The sequence below is a fragment of the Grampus griseus genome, assembly GCF_964374135.1.
Source record: "Grampus griseus genome assembly, chromosome: 5".
Lineage (NCBI taxonomy): Eukaryota > Metazoa > Chordata > Mammalia > Artiodactyla > Delphinidae > Grampus > Grampus griseus.
Window position 1 is genome coordinate 6,030,266 of NC_138998.1, and position 16,030 is coordinate 6,046,295.

Here is a 16,030-nt window from a genome sequence, read left to right on the forward strand (position 1 = left end):
GGATCTACATTTGCGAGAGGGGCACTTGGGTAAGCCTTTTTAAGCCAAGTACTATGAATCTCCTCTGTCCCATATTAGGAAAGCTGTGTCTTTAGGGCTGCTGCTTGGGTGGCCCTACTTAAGTGTTTCCAGCAGGCTAGAGGTGGTCCGGCTACGGTGTAATTGGATGATCCTTGCGGGATCATTGCTTCCAATCAGGTCTGCGTGTTATTAGCAAAATGGGGGAGTCAGGATTCCTCAACTGTGAAGAGAAGAACAGGTTTTCTTACAGACCTACACATCCAGTGCCTTACTTTTTGGCCCAGGTTCTCTTTCCCCTTTTCTAATTCAGCCCATCTCTTTCATTTCTTCTGCAACTGCTTTCATCACAGTTCTCATCCACTTATCACTAAACCAGTGTAATAGCCTCAGGGCAGGCTCTTACCTTGGTCTCATGTGCTTCTTCCATACAGAATAATCTTCCTCATTATCATCAGTTTCACCATTTTTAAAGATATGCTGTGGTCCCTCACTCTTAACAGGACAGGAAGGGAGATGAGCACAAATGCCTTACTCCTCTCTCCCTCTGTCGCTCTGTCAAAAGAAAGGATTGTACAGTTATTTTTTACGACGATGTAACTTTAACTGTGCTCCCAAACAAGAAAGGATGTTACTAAGAGATCAGAAATGAAATTGAAAGCATGAGGAGATAGAAATTCTTATACCCCTTGATGGGTGTGTTTAGTCCATTCATGCTGCTATAACAAAAATAACGTAGACTTGGTGACTTAAACAACAAACATTTCTCACAGCTCTGAAGGCAGGGAAGACTCAGTGTCTGGTGAGAGTCTACTTCCTGGTTCATAGATGGCTATCTTCTCACTGCATCTTCACATAGCAGAAGGGGCGAGGGAGCTCTCTCAAATCTGTTTTACAAGGGCACTAATCCCATTCATGAGCGTTCCACTCTCATAACCTAATCATCTCCCAAAGGCCCTATACCTCCTAATACCACCACATCGAGGGTCAGGATTTCAACATACAAATTTGGGAGGGGCACAAACGTTTTGTCTGTAGCAGTATGTGCTTTGATCTAGCACTGTTAGGAATTTTCCCTAAAGATATCATAAATGAGGTGCCCCAAAGTGTCTGAATAAGGATGTATTTTGCAATAGCATATATACTAGTGAAATCAGTAAGAAAACCCAATCAATAGGAAAATTGGTGAAACAAATTATGGTACACCCATATAAAAACCATGCCGAGAAAATTAAATGACAGAATTGGTATTTATCTTCTGGCATGGAATGGTAGCCATAATGCATACAATGCTAAGTTGTTAAATGGAAAAGCAGATTAAAAACCAGCATGTTTAGGGGAAAACTCATGATTCTATGTGATGAGAAGAAAAGAATTTTAATTTTCTATTTCTTATACTTGGGTATGACTTGAATTTCTTAGAGTGAGCACATATTACTATACTACAAAGTTACAGTAATCAAGACAGTATGGTACTGGCACAAAAACAGAAATATAGATCGATTACTTTTGCAATAAATGAAAATAATTTGTCTTTGGACCTTTATTCATGGTCATCTGCAACCCAAAACAAGCCAACATTTCTAGCCTTTTCCCCTAGTGTCCTACTACTTCTCTTTCACTCCAACCTGTTTTAACAATTGCCAAATTACACTTTTTAATGCCTTGCCTTTGGTATTTTACTCATGGTTTTCCCAGCCTGGAAGGCTCCCTGCCCAGCCTCGCCTCTGTCCCTCTGCTCATTTTTCAAGATGCACCTCCAGTTCCTCCTAGAAGTCTCCATGGATGAGTGTCTCTGGAATTGGTCATCCATGCCTTTAAATTATCAATATTACTTGCAGTTTATCCTACAGTTTCTTCACCTGAGGTCCACATCCCTCATGGATGGGCTTCACTAAGGTACTGAACCCTGGGAAAGAGTAAGGAAATTCTGGTGTATGTTTATATACATTTTTTTTAGAGGGAGTCCATAGCTTTCAGCAGATGTACTGAAACGAGCACAGACATTGTTTGTCTATATACCTTTACTTTTGCTAATGTGTCATATTCAGCTTTATCATATTTCTTCTATCATTTTCTCAAAAGTTTACTTAAATCTTACATTATTACTTACTTTCACAAAATCTATGTTTCCTCTTCCCAAATATGTTATAAAAATATTTTGAGAATAAGGACCAAGGTATTTATTTTTTTAATCCAATTAAAATTTGCAGAGTTCAAAACACATAGTAGAAATTCACAAAATGTGTGTTGATTTGATGAGTATCTGTACTCACAAGAGTATGTGTGGACAATCCCACAAATTAACAGGACCCAAAGCTTGAAAGAAAAAAAAATCTGTGGGGGAAAGAATCAAAATAGAAACCTTGTTCTCAGTTCTTCAAGGTCTTGCTGCTCTTTGATAATCAGGTGACTCACCATCAGTCACAAAACACAAAAATACTCAGACAGAATCTGACAGACAGAAAAATCTTCTCACATGATGGCACATACTTAGAATAATTCTAAAATTATCTGGAGGTAATATTCCCCAAAAGAAATCACAAACATGTCAATGCAGGTACAAACGAAAGAAAAACCTATGTCATTGGAGATTTAACATGGATTTTTGTTAGAATACATTTTCCTTCAAAAATTAAGCCCATTGAAGGAACACCTGTTGGAAAGTAGAGATGTGCTTGTGTGACATAAATTCACTAGTAATGAGGAACTTACTCTATCTTGAACTATGAGAGAAAATTTTTTATTCCCTGTTAAGTGTTCTCAGTTTGGGACATTGGGCAGATCACTTGGTGTCACTGGATTTCGTTTCTCACTTGTAATAGGAGAGAGGCTGAGACAGAACTACCCTCATATGCCAGGTGATAGACCCATTCTTCTCAATCTGGATTGTTAAGATAGGTAGGGCTAAGCACAAAATTATACGTTGAAAATGGTCACATGTTATTAAAGCAGAAAATGTACCAGAGGGGAGCAGTTTCTCAGCATTATCTGAGAGGCTGTCTCCCAGCATATAGTCCTCAGTAAGGTTCCCAAATAAAACTGAAACTCACAAAAAATGTACTAAATGTTTAAGGAATTAATATCAATATAGCATGGAAAGGGAAAAAAGGAGGAAACTCTTTATGGGATCCATCTATTGAATAAAATAATCTTGTTCAAGAAACCACCTTAACAGAAATGTTTCATTATAAAGAGGTCCCTAAACAGCCTGAATTTTCTGGAGCTAGGCAAAGAAAGAGCTAAACCATCCTAAACAAATTAGCAGGAATCTATGGAGAAACGCAAAAGAATGAAGCATGGGGTGGGCGGAGTGAGTGATGGGATAAGCCACATAATGACAGGGGAGGGGCTCACTTATAAATGTTGGCTAGTGAGAAGATGCTGGCAACAAGGGCAACAAAGGCATATATAAGAACAAGGATGGCCAACATTTACTTTTAACATATATGTAGCTATGATGTAAAACCTTTGCCACTCAAATATTTTTACTTATGTCTGGTATTTCTACATATGCCTTGAATGAGTTGCTTTATGAGGAAATGAAGGAAGGTTCTACCTGCCAGGGTCAGGGAGAAAAGAATAGATAAGATGATGACTTCAGCAAGACTGAAAATGTAGTGGAAACAGAAAATCAGAGAAACAGGTGCTCAAGAGAACATAAGCTCTTAGGAATTTCCAGGTATCTTGAGAAAGACATTAGAATTCCTACAGGATATGGGATGAGGATCCTTGGCTAATTTCATTTAGTTCATGGAGACAAGGTAGCTCAGCTGAGTTGAAATCTTGGTTCATTGGACATGGGTATATTATGAATAAATATTCAAAATCTTGTGACCTCAATTATTTGTTTTATGCTCTACCCTCATGCTCCAGGATGTGTGTATTCTCCCTCATCTGACATTGGGGCGGTTTTGAGAAATATTAGGCTAAATGATATCAAATGATTCATATAAATCTAACATTCCACATCACTGGCAAAACACGATGCAGCTATGAAGAAAAAATGGTACTCCCCTTCATAAAGCAGTTATAGGTAAAAGTGAGACATGATAACTACAAACAAAATTCATTTTATGTAAGAATATTTCTACCAAAGCAGAGACTGGAATTTGTTCTACTAGAGAAAATTTATAGCATCATTAGTTGCATTTTTATCACACATGACACGAAGCTTAACTCAAAACTCCTTGCAAAGAAATTTTTGCCTTCACAGTATCACCATGACATGGAGCTGTAAGTTGGAAACCAGTCACTTAGATCCAATTCCAGGGACACTTCTGAAATTATCAATAATTTAGTATCTTTAAACCATTAATCGGCATTAGTGTCAGGTTTCAAATCTGTCCAGGCAGACACATAAATCACATATAGCAATGGTGACAGCTGCAAATCAGAGAAAGCCAAATTACCTGCCAAGACATCCCACACTTAGAAAAACATTTAACAAAGATATCTGATTAACTCATTCTCACATAGTCATTTACCCATCCACGCAGAGTTCATCCAACCATAATTTCCACCACTTTAATAAGCAACCTATATAATGTGCTAATGAAAATGTGTCAGAATACGTCTTTACAGAGGCATTATGTGAAATGTCACAGGTATGGGGTGATGGAATCTCCAAAATGTACCTAGTTCCATCTCAACATTTTTCATACAAAACTGTCTAGCGAAGTTTGGCTGGAATTAACCAGGGATTAAGTAAAAACCCGTGTTTATGCCAACAAATAAGTCAGAACTGTATACTAGTTATTTTATTAAGCTTTTTAAATAAAGACTCTTCTAAATATTGTTTTAATGAAATATTGAGTTAAGAAAATATACATGCTTCATTTTACCCATCTTGGGATACGCTTGTTGGGTTGTGTATGCTACTATTGACTTGAAAATCACTTAATTACTTTGATCCTATGTGTCTAACAAAACCAATTGGGAAATTACCAGATCGTTTGCAGAAAATTGGCAATGTGAAGAGTTGGGGGCAGATGTTGAAGTGAGAATGTTATAAAACATTAAACAGATACAAAAATAAGACAAGTAGATCTGTTTTATTTTAGTATAAGAAGCACAGAGCCCTTCTTGGGCACTGTTAAGGTGGTGAGGTCTGACTGGGACAAGGGCAATAGAGATCACTGTTCATAATATGAAAAGACTTACCTGTCAGTAATTGACTCTATTCAGGCTCCAGTTCATAAAATCTGGTAAGAATTTTAGCCATCATTAAAGATTTATTGGATGGTCAGATTTATGAGCAAATGATCTTCTAGAATATAACCCTCAACCCCTTAACATTCCCTACCCTCATCATGGGATTCTGTTCAACTCAACCCTGCTAGTGACAAATGTCCCAACTCCTGGGTATGTGCCCAATACTAAAATTGTTCCCTGTTGCTCCTCCTCCTAAACACACACACACACACACACACACACAAACACACACACTATTGTTATCTTGTCATCTTTGGGAACATACTGTAATATTATATTACCCACATATGTGATGGCTAATTTCCCTGATTGGAATTAAACATTTGCTAAAGAAATGCAGGTGTCTTTAAAATAATGAAGTTAGTCCCAAATGCAAGAAGAAAGAAAACAAATAATCCAGCAATCAGTACACCATCAGCATCATTAACTCTAATCTCCAGAGTCTACTCTTTTTAGATTGGAGAGGAAAATAAGGAAATCTCAAAGCTATACTATTTTGACAGTCAATTACATTTTGATAGAACAGTTTCATGCTTCCATCTGTAATTAAAGTCAACAGTCTTATAAATTAAATTCCTACAAAGGGGAAATTGGATGGGAGCAGAGGGAGTACTTAGTTTTTTCTAAGATAAAAACTTGGAAATAAATTGTGTATAAGACAAACTATCTCTGAACACCCCAAGTTACTGACCTACTTACTGGGCATATTGTAATTAGGACATACATAAAACATCATAAGTGTGTTTTAAAATATTTCTTTTATTGACAGACTGCACAATGGTTAATTGTCACTAATTCTACTTCAATGTTGGCTCCAAATAATGTATCTCAATACTGGAAAAATTTAAATGTTATATGACAATCTGTAAAGGAGCATGAAACTGCTGAAAACCATAAAGTAACAGTGCCTAGTGTGGTAGATTTGATTTAAACCTTACCCTTTCTTCTGTGGGCAGAGTAACCTCCCTTGCCCTTCAATTTGGAGTTTAGCTATGTAATTTGCTTTTGCCAATGGGATGTTAGCAGAACTGATGCAAGCAGAGGATGATAAACTACTGGCATAGGTGGTCTTGCTCTTTTGGGGGTCTGTTATCACCCTGAGAAGAAAATTTCCAGGCTGATTGCTGGTCCCAGAAAGAAAAAAAAGTGGAGCAGCACCAACCCAAGCTGAGTGCAGCCCAGGATCAGCTTCAGACCCAAGCTGACTACAGATACGAGAAGTGAGCTCAAGGGAAACCAGTATAATCATCCCACTGAGCACAGCATAAATCAGCTAACCATCATCCACTGATCATCAGGTGCATGAGAAATAGAAACTTATGGTTTGATTATGACCTTTATTTTGTTGCAGTAGCTAAGTGATACACATACCAAATAGAGACTAAATTCCTTAACACAGAATCCACAGTTCTCCACAGTGTCATGCAAGTTGAATTTACATAATTTAGTCATTCAGTCATTCAATTAACAAGTATTAGAGAACCTCCAACATGTCAGTTACTATTCTGGCACTGGGGGTAGAGTGGTTAACAAAAGGTCACACTATTATGAAGCATACATTCTAGAAGACAGAGAAAGCAATAAATAAACATGTAACATGACAAGTTGTGCTAGCTTCCATGGAGAACAAAGGCAAATAAAAATAGAGAGAATAACGGTGATAATAGGGTGGTCAGGGAATATCTCTCTAGTAAGGTGACATTTGAACAGAAATCTGAAATAAAAGGAGCAAGAGATGTGTATCTCAGGGAAAAGAATTTCAGCAGTCAAAAGGAACAGAAAATGCAAAAAAACTGAAAAGTACATACTAAATGTATTTCAGCAAGAGCATGGAACCTGGTATTTTGAAACTCAATAAGAAAAGTTAAAGATAAAAGAATCAAAGCACATCCACTACATAAAATTAAACTCACAAAGGAAGACAGAGATGAGAGAAGCGAAAGAACTACAAAACAGATTTAAAAAAGCAATTAACAAGAAGGCAATAGTAAGTCAATAATAACTATCAATCTACCAGTAACTATTAATAATTACTTTAAATGCAAATGGATTAAACTCACCAATTAAGAGACAGAGTGACTCAATGGATTAAAAAAAAAAAACACAACTCCCAATTATATGCTGTCTACAAGAGACCCACTTTTGGTTTAATGACATACATTGGCTGAAAGGGATAGAAAAAGCTATTCCATGCAAACGGTAACAATAAGAGTAGGGCTGGCTATACTTATATCAGACAATATAGATTTTGAGTCAAAACTGTCACAAGAGACAAAGAAGATAATTACATAATGACAAAAGGTTCAATTCAACAGAATGATATGACAGTTATATAAGTGTATATGCACCTTAAAGCTGCTTGTCCTACTGCGAAAGTGTGAATGGAGCCAATGAAGCCTCAGAAATAAACCCTCTGGACCAAAGACCAATAGCTGCCTTATAACATGGCACTTTGGGAGATAATTAGACTTTGTGACCATTGGAGAGGTCTTGTCAAGATTTGTGAAGTTTCTGGGACATATTTCACCATCCCAAATACAAATTTGCATGGAGAAGAAGGCAATAAAATAATTTTTATTTTTCACAACTGATATTGCAGTCTAGAACACTAAAGAAATATATCCCACACAGCCATTATTGATGATATAACCCATTGTAACAGACACTAGAGAGAAAAGGAACAAGAACTTGCATATTCCAATGAGCCTGGGTTTAGGAACCTGGTCAGTCTGATCTGGCAACTTGAATTTAGCACATTATACTTGCAGCTGAGCTGTGATAAATCATTTTCACTCTGTACCTATCCTGCCCTGCATCACAAATACCACTGTGTTAAGTTGTGAATGAATGCATAAATGAATGAGCACCCAACATCAGAACATGGTGCTCTAACAGATTTGAAGGGAGAAATAACAATATAATAATAGTGACAGACTTTAATACCCCAATTACAATAATGGACAGCTCATGTGGAAAGAAGATCAGTAACGAACCAGAAGACTTGAACCACACTATAGACAAGAGTACCTAGTCTTGAACCACACTATAGACAAGAGTCACCTAGACGTATAAAGAATATCCCACTTATCAGCAGAATACAGATTCTTCTCAAGTGCACAAGCAACATTTCCAGGGTAGATCACATGCTAAGTCACAAAACAAGTCTTAACAAATTTAATAAGATTGAAATTTTTGGAGACTTCTGGGAAGATGGCGGAAGAGTAAGACGCAGAGATCACCTTCCTCCCCACAGATACACCAGAAATACATCTACATGTGGAACAACTCCTATGGAGCACCTACTGAATGCTGGCAAAAGACCTCAGACCTCCCAAAAGGCAAGGAACCCCCCACGTACCTGGTTAGGGCAAAAGAAAAAAGTAAACAGAGACAAAAGGATAGGGACGGGTCCTGCACCAGCGGGAGGGAGCTGTGAAGGAGGAAAAGTGTCCACGCACTAGGAAGCCCCTTCGCGTGCGGAGACTGCGTGTGGCGGAGTGGGGGAGCTTCGGAGACGCGGAGGAGAGCACAGCAACAGGGGTGCGGAGAGCAAAGCGGCGAGGTTCCAGCGCAGAGGATCGGGCCCGACCGGCACTCACCAGCCAAGAGGCTTGTCTGCTCACCCACCGGGGCGGGCGGGGCTGGGAGCTGAGGCTCCGGCTTCAGTCGTAGCGCCTGGAGAGGACTGGGGTTGGTGGCGTGAACACAGCCTGCAGGACGTTAGTGCACCGCGGCTAGCCAGGAGGGAGTCCGGGGAAAAGTCTGGACCTGCCGAAGAGGCAAGAGACTTTTTCTTCCCTCTTTGTTTCCTGGTGTGCGAGGAGAGGGGATTAAGAACGCTGCTTAAAGGAGCTCCAGAGACGGGCGCGAACCGAGGCTAAAAGCACGGAAGCCAGAGACAGACATGAGACACTAAGGCCGCTGCTGCCGCCAACAAGAAGGCTGTGTGCGAACACAGGTCACTATCCACACCCCCCTTCCGGGGAGCCAGTGCAGCCCGCCACTGCCAGGGTCCCGGGATCCAGGGACAACTCCCCCGGGAGAACGCATGGCGCGCCTCAGGCTGGCAACGTCACACCGGCCTCTGCCACCGCAGGCCCGCACCGCACTCTGTGACCCTACCTACCCCCGGCCTGAGTGAGCCAGAGCTTCCGAATCAGCGGCTCCTTTAACCCTGTCCTGTCTGTGCAAAGAACAGACGCCCTCCAGCGACCTACACGAACAGGTGGGGCCAAATCCAAAGCTGAGCCCCTGGAAGCTGTGAGAACAAAGAAGAGAAACGGAAATCTCTCCCAGCAGCCTCAGAAGCAGCGGATTAAAGCTCCACAATCAACTTGATGTACCCTGCATCTGTGGAATACATGAATAGACAACGAATCATTCCAAATTAAGGAGCCGTGTGGATGAAAGGCTCTTGGTGCTACAGCCAGGAGTTAGTGCTGTGCCTCTGAGGTGGGAGAGCCAACTTCAGGACACTGGTCCACAAGAGGCCTCCCAGCTGCACATAATATCAAACAGCGAAAATCTCCCAGAGATCTCCATCTCAATGCCAGCACCCAGCTTCACTCAACGACCAGCAAGCTACAGTGCTGGACACCCTATGCCAAACAACTAGCAAGACAGGAACACAACCCCACCCATTAGCAGAGAGGCTGCCCAAAATCATAATAAGTCTACAGACACCCCAAAACACACCACCAGAAGTGCACCTGCCCACCAGAAAGACAAGATCCAGCCTCATCCACCAGAACACAGGCACTAGTACCCTCCACCAGGAAGCCTACACAACCCACTGAACCAACCTTAGCCACTGGGGACAGACACCAAAAACAACAGGAACTACGAACCTGCAGCCTGCAAAAAGGAGACCCCAAACACAGTAAGTTAAGCAAAATAAGAAGACAGAGAAATGCAGCAGATGAAGGAGCAAGATAAAACCCACCAGACCTAACAAATGAAGAGGAAATAGGCAGTCTACCTGAAAAAGAATTCAGAATAATGATAGTAAAGATGATCCAAAATCTTGCAAATAGAATAGACAAAATGCAAGAAACATTTAACAAGGACATAGAAGAACTAAAGATGAAGCAAACAATGATGAACAACACAATAAATGAAATTAAAAGTACTCTAGATGGGATCAATAGCAGAATAACTGAGGCAGAAGAACGGATAAGTGACCTGGAAGATAAAATAGTGGAAATAACTACTGCAGAGCAGAATAAAGAGAAAAGAATGAAAAGAACTGAGGACAGTCTCAGAGACCTCTGGGACAACATTAAATGCACCAACATTCGAATTGTAGGGGTTCCAGAAGAAGAAGAGAAAAAGAAAGGGACTGAGAAAATATTTGAAGAGATTATAGTCGAAAACTTCCCTAATATGGGAAAGGAAATAGTTAATCAAGTCCAGGAAGCACAGAGAGTCCCATACAGGATAAATCCAAGGAGAAATACGCCAAGACACATATTAATCAAACTGTCAAAAATTAAAAACAAAGAAAGCATATTAAAAGCAGCAAGGGAAAAACAACAAATAACACACAAGGGAATCCCCATAAGGTTAACAGCTGATCTTTCAGCAGAAACTCTGCAAGCCAGAAGGGAGTGGCAGGACATATTGAAAGTGTTGAAGGAGAAAAATCTGCAACCAAGATTACTCTACCCAGCAAGGATCTCATTCAAATTTGATGGAGAAATTAAAATCTTTACAGACAAGCAAAAGCTGAGAGAGTTCAGCACCACCAAACCAGCTTTACAACAAATGTCACAGGAACTTCTCTAGACAAGAAACACAAGAGAAGGAAAAGACCTATAAAAACGAAACTAAAACAATTTAGAAAATGGGAATAGTCACATACATATCGATAATTACCTTAAATGTAAATGGACTAAATGCTCCCACCAAAAGACACAGATTGGCTGAATGGATACAAAAACAAGACGCATATATTTGCTGTCTACAAGAGACCCACTTCAGACCTACAGACACATACAGACTGAAAGTAAGGGGATGGAAAAAGGTATTTCATGCAAATGGAAACCAAAAGAAAGCTGGAGTAGCAATTCTCATATCAGACAAAATAGACTTTAAAATAAAGACTGTTAGAAGAGACAAAGAAGGACACTACATAATGATGAAGGGATCGATCCAAGAAGAAGATATAACCATTGTAAATATTTATGCGCCCAACATAGGAGCACCTCAATACATAAGGCAAATACTAACAGCCATATAAGGGGAAATCGACAGTAACACATTCATTGTAGGGGAATTTAACACCCCACTTCCACCAATGGACAGATCATCCAAAATGAAAATAAATAAGGAAACACAAGCTTTAAATGATACATTAAACAAGATGGACTTAATTGATATTTATAGGACATTCCATCCAAAAACAACAGAATACACATTTTTCTCAAGTGCTCATGAAACATTCTCCAGGATAGATCATATCTTGGGTCACAAATCAAGCCTTGGTAAATTTCAGAAAATTGAAATTGTATCAAGTATCTTTTCTGACCACAACGCCCTGAGACTAGATATCAATTACAGGAAAAGATCTGTAAAAAATACAAACACATGGAGGCTAAACAATACACTACTTAATAACGAAGTGATCACTGAAGAAATCAAAGAGGAAATCAAAAAATACCTAGAAACAAATGACAATGGACACACGACGACGCAAAATCTATGGGATGCAGCAAAAGCAGTTCTAAGAGGGAAGTTTATAGCAATACAATCCTACCTTAAGAAACAAGAAACATCTCGATTAAACAACCTAACCTCACACCTAAAGCAATTAGAGAAAGAAGAACAAAAAAACTCCAAAGTTAGCAGAAGGAAAGAAATCATAAAGATCAGATCAGAAATAAATGAAAAAGAAATGAAGGAAACGATAGCAAAGATCAATAAAACTAAAAGCCAGTTCTTTGAAAGGATAAATAAAATTGATAAACCATTAGCCAGACTCATCAAGAAAAAAAGGGAGAAGACTCAAATCAATAGAATTAGAAATGAAAAAGGAGAAGTAACAACTGACACTGCAGAAATACAAAAGATCATGAGAGATTACTACAAGCAACTCTATGCCAATAAAATGGACAACCTGGAAGAAATGGACAAATTCTTAGAAAGGCACAACCTGCCAAGACTGAATCAGGAAGAAATAGAAAATATGAACAGACCAATCACAAGCACTGCAATTGAAACTGTGATTAAAAATCTTCCAACAAGCAAAAGCCCAGGACCAGATGGCTTCACAGGCGAATTCTATCAAACACTTAGAGAAGAGCTATCACCTATCCTTCTCAAACTCTTCCAAAATATAACAGAGGGAGGAACACTCCCCAACTCATTCTACGAGGCCACCATGACCCTGATACCAAAACCAGACAAGGATGTCACAAAGAAAGAAAACTACAGGCCAATATCACTGATGAACATAGACGCAAAAATCCTCAACAAAATACTAGCAAACAGAATCCAACAGCACATTAAAAGGATCATACACCATGATCAAGTGGGGTTTATTCCAGGAATGCAAGGATTCTTCAATATACGCAAATCAATCAACGTGATACACCATATTAACAAACTGAAGGAGAAAAACCATATGATCATCTCAATAGATGCAGAGAAAGCTTTTGACAAAATTCAACACCCATTTATGATAAAAACCCTGCAGAAAGTAGGCATAGAGGGAACTTTCCTCAATATAATAAAGGCCATATATGACAAACCCATGGCCAACATCGTCCTCAATGGTGAAAAACTGAAAGCATTTCCATGAAGATCAGGAAGAAGACAAGGTTGCCCACTCTCACCACTCTTATTCAACATAGTTTTGGAAGTTTTAGCCACAGCAATCAGAGAAGAAAAGGAAATAAAAGGAATCCAAATTGGAAAAGAAGAAGTAAAGCTGGCACTCTTTGCAGATGACATGATACTATACATAGAGAATCCTAAAGATGCTACCAGAGAACTACTAGAGCTAATCAATGAATTTGGTAAAGTAGCAGGATACAAAATTAATGCACAGAAATCTCTTGCATTCCTATACACTAATGATGAAAAATCTGAAAGTGAAATCAAGAAAACACTCTCATTCACCATTGCAAAAAAAAGAATAAAATATCTAGGAATAAACCTACCTAAGGAGACAAAAGACGTGTATGCAGAAAATTATAAGACACTGATGAAAGAAATTAAAGATGATACAAATAGATGGAGAGATATACCATGTTCTTGGATTGGAAGAATCAACATTGTGAAAATGACTCTACTACCCAAAGCAATCTACAGATTCAATGCAATCCCTATCAAACTACCACTGGCACTTTTCACAGAACAAAAACAAAAAAGTTCACAATTTGTATGGAAACACAAAAGACCCTGAATAGCCAAAGCAATCTTGAGAACGAAAAACGGAGCTGGAGGAATCAGGCTCCCTGACTTCAGACTATACTACAAATCTACAGTAATCAAGACAGTATGGTACTGGCACAAAAACAGAAATATAGATCAACGGAACAGGATAGAAAGCACAGAGATAAACCCACACACATATGGTCACCTTATCTTTGATAAAGGAGGCAGGAATGTACAGTGGAGAAAGGACAGCCTCTTCAATAAGTGGTGCTGGGAAAACTGGACAGGTACATGTAAAAGTATGAGATTAGATCACTCCCTAACACCATACACAAAAATAAGCTCAAAATGGAATAAAGACCTAAATGTAAGGCCAGAAACTATCAAACTCTTAGAGGAAAACATAGGCAGGACACTCTATGACATAAATCACAGCAAGGTCCTTTTTGACCCACCTCCCAGAGAAATGGAAATAAAAACAAAAATAAACAAATGGGACCTAATGAAACTTAAAAGCTTTTGTGCAGCAAAGGAAACCATAAACAAGACTAAAAGACAACCCTCAGAATGGGAGAAAATATTTGCACATGAAGCAACTGACAAAGGATTAATCTCCAAAATTTATAAGCCGCACATGCAGCTTAATAACAAAAAAACAAACAACCCAATCCAAAAATGGGCAGAAGACCTAAATAGACATTTCTCCAAAGAAGATATACAGACTGCCAACAAACACATGAAAGAATGCTCAACATCACTAATCATTAGAGAAATGCAAATCAAAACTACAATGAGATATCATCTCACACCAGTCAGAATGGCCATCATCAAAAAATCCAGAAACAATAAATTCTGGAGAGGGTGTGGAGAAAAGGGAACCCTCTTACACTGTCAGTGGGAATGTAAATTGATACAGCCACTGTAGAGAACAGTATGGAGGTTCCTTAGAAAACTACAAATAGAACTACCATATGACCCAGCAATCCCACTACTGGGCATATTCCCTGAGAAAACCATAATTCAAAAAGAGTCATGTACCAAAATGTTCATTGCAGCTCTATTTACAATAGCCCAGAGATGGAAACAACCTAAGTGTCCATCATCGGATGAATGGATAAAGATGTGGCACATATATACAATGGAATATTACTCAGCCATAAAAGGAAACGAAATTGAGCTATTTGTAATGAGATGGGTAGACCTAGAGTCTGTCATACAGAGTGAAGTAAGTCAGAAAGAGAGAGACAAATACCGTATGGTAACACATATATATGGAATTTAAGAAAAAAAAAGTCATGAAAAACCTAGGGGTGAAACAGGATAAAGACACAGACTTACTAGAGAATGGACTTGAGGCTATGGGGAGGGGGAAGGGTAAACTGTGACAAAGCGAGAGAGAGGCATGGACATATATACACTACCAAACGTAAGGTAGATAGCTAGTGGGAAGCAGCCGCATAGCACAGGGAGATCAGCTCGGTGCTTTGTGACCGCGTGGAGGGGTGGGATAGGGAGGGTGGGAGGGAAGGAGACGCAAGCGGGAAGAGATATGGGAACATATGTATATATATAACTGATTCATTTTGTTGTGAAGCTGAAACTAACATACCATTGTAAAGCAATTATACTCCTATAAAGATGTTAAAATGAAAAAAAAAAAGATTGAAATTTTTACAGGTATCTTTTCCAACCACAGTGGAATGAAACTAGACAACAAAAGGTAAGTGGGAAAAAATTACAAATACTTAGGAATTAAACAACACACTCTTGAACAACTTTTGGTTCAAAGAAGAAATCAAAAGAAAAGTTAGTATGTCTTAAGACAAATGAAAATTGAAACACCACATAGGAAAACATTTGGGATAAAGCAAAAGCCGTACTAACAGGAAGTCAATAGTGATAAATAAACATACATAAATAAACAACCTAATATTAAAACTAGAGTAACTAAAAAAGGAACAAACTAAGCCCAAAATTAGGAGAAGGAAGGAAATAATAAAGATTAGAACAGAAACAAATGAAACATAGAATACAGTAGAAAAAACTGACAAAACTAAGCATTGATTCTTGGAAAAGATAGACTACACCTTAGCTGGACTAAGAAAAAAAAGGTAAAAATCAGAAATAGCAAAGGAGACGTTACAAATAATGCCACAGAAATTTAAAAAAAAAATCATAAGGGACTATTATGAGTAATTATACACCAACAACTTGAATAACCTAGAAGAAATAGATAAATTCTTAGAAACATAAGAGACTGAAACAAGAAGAAATAGAAAGTCTGAACAGACCAGTTACAAATAATGAACCTGAATCAGTAATCAAAACCAGATGTCTTCACAGGTGAATTCTATCAAACATTTAGAGAAGAGCTAACACCCATCCTTTTCAAACCCTTCCAAAAAATTGTGGAGGGAGGAAC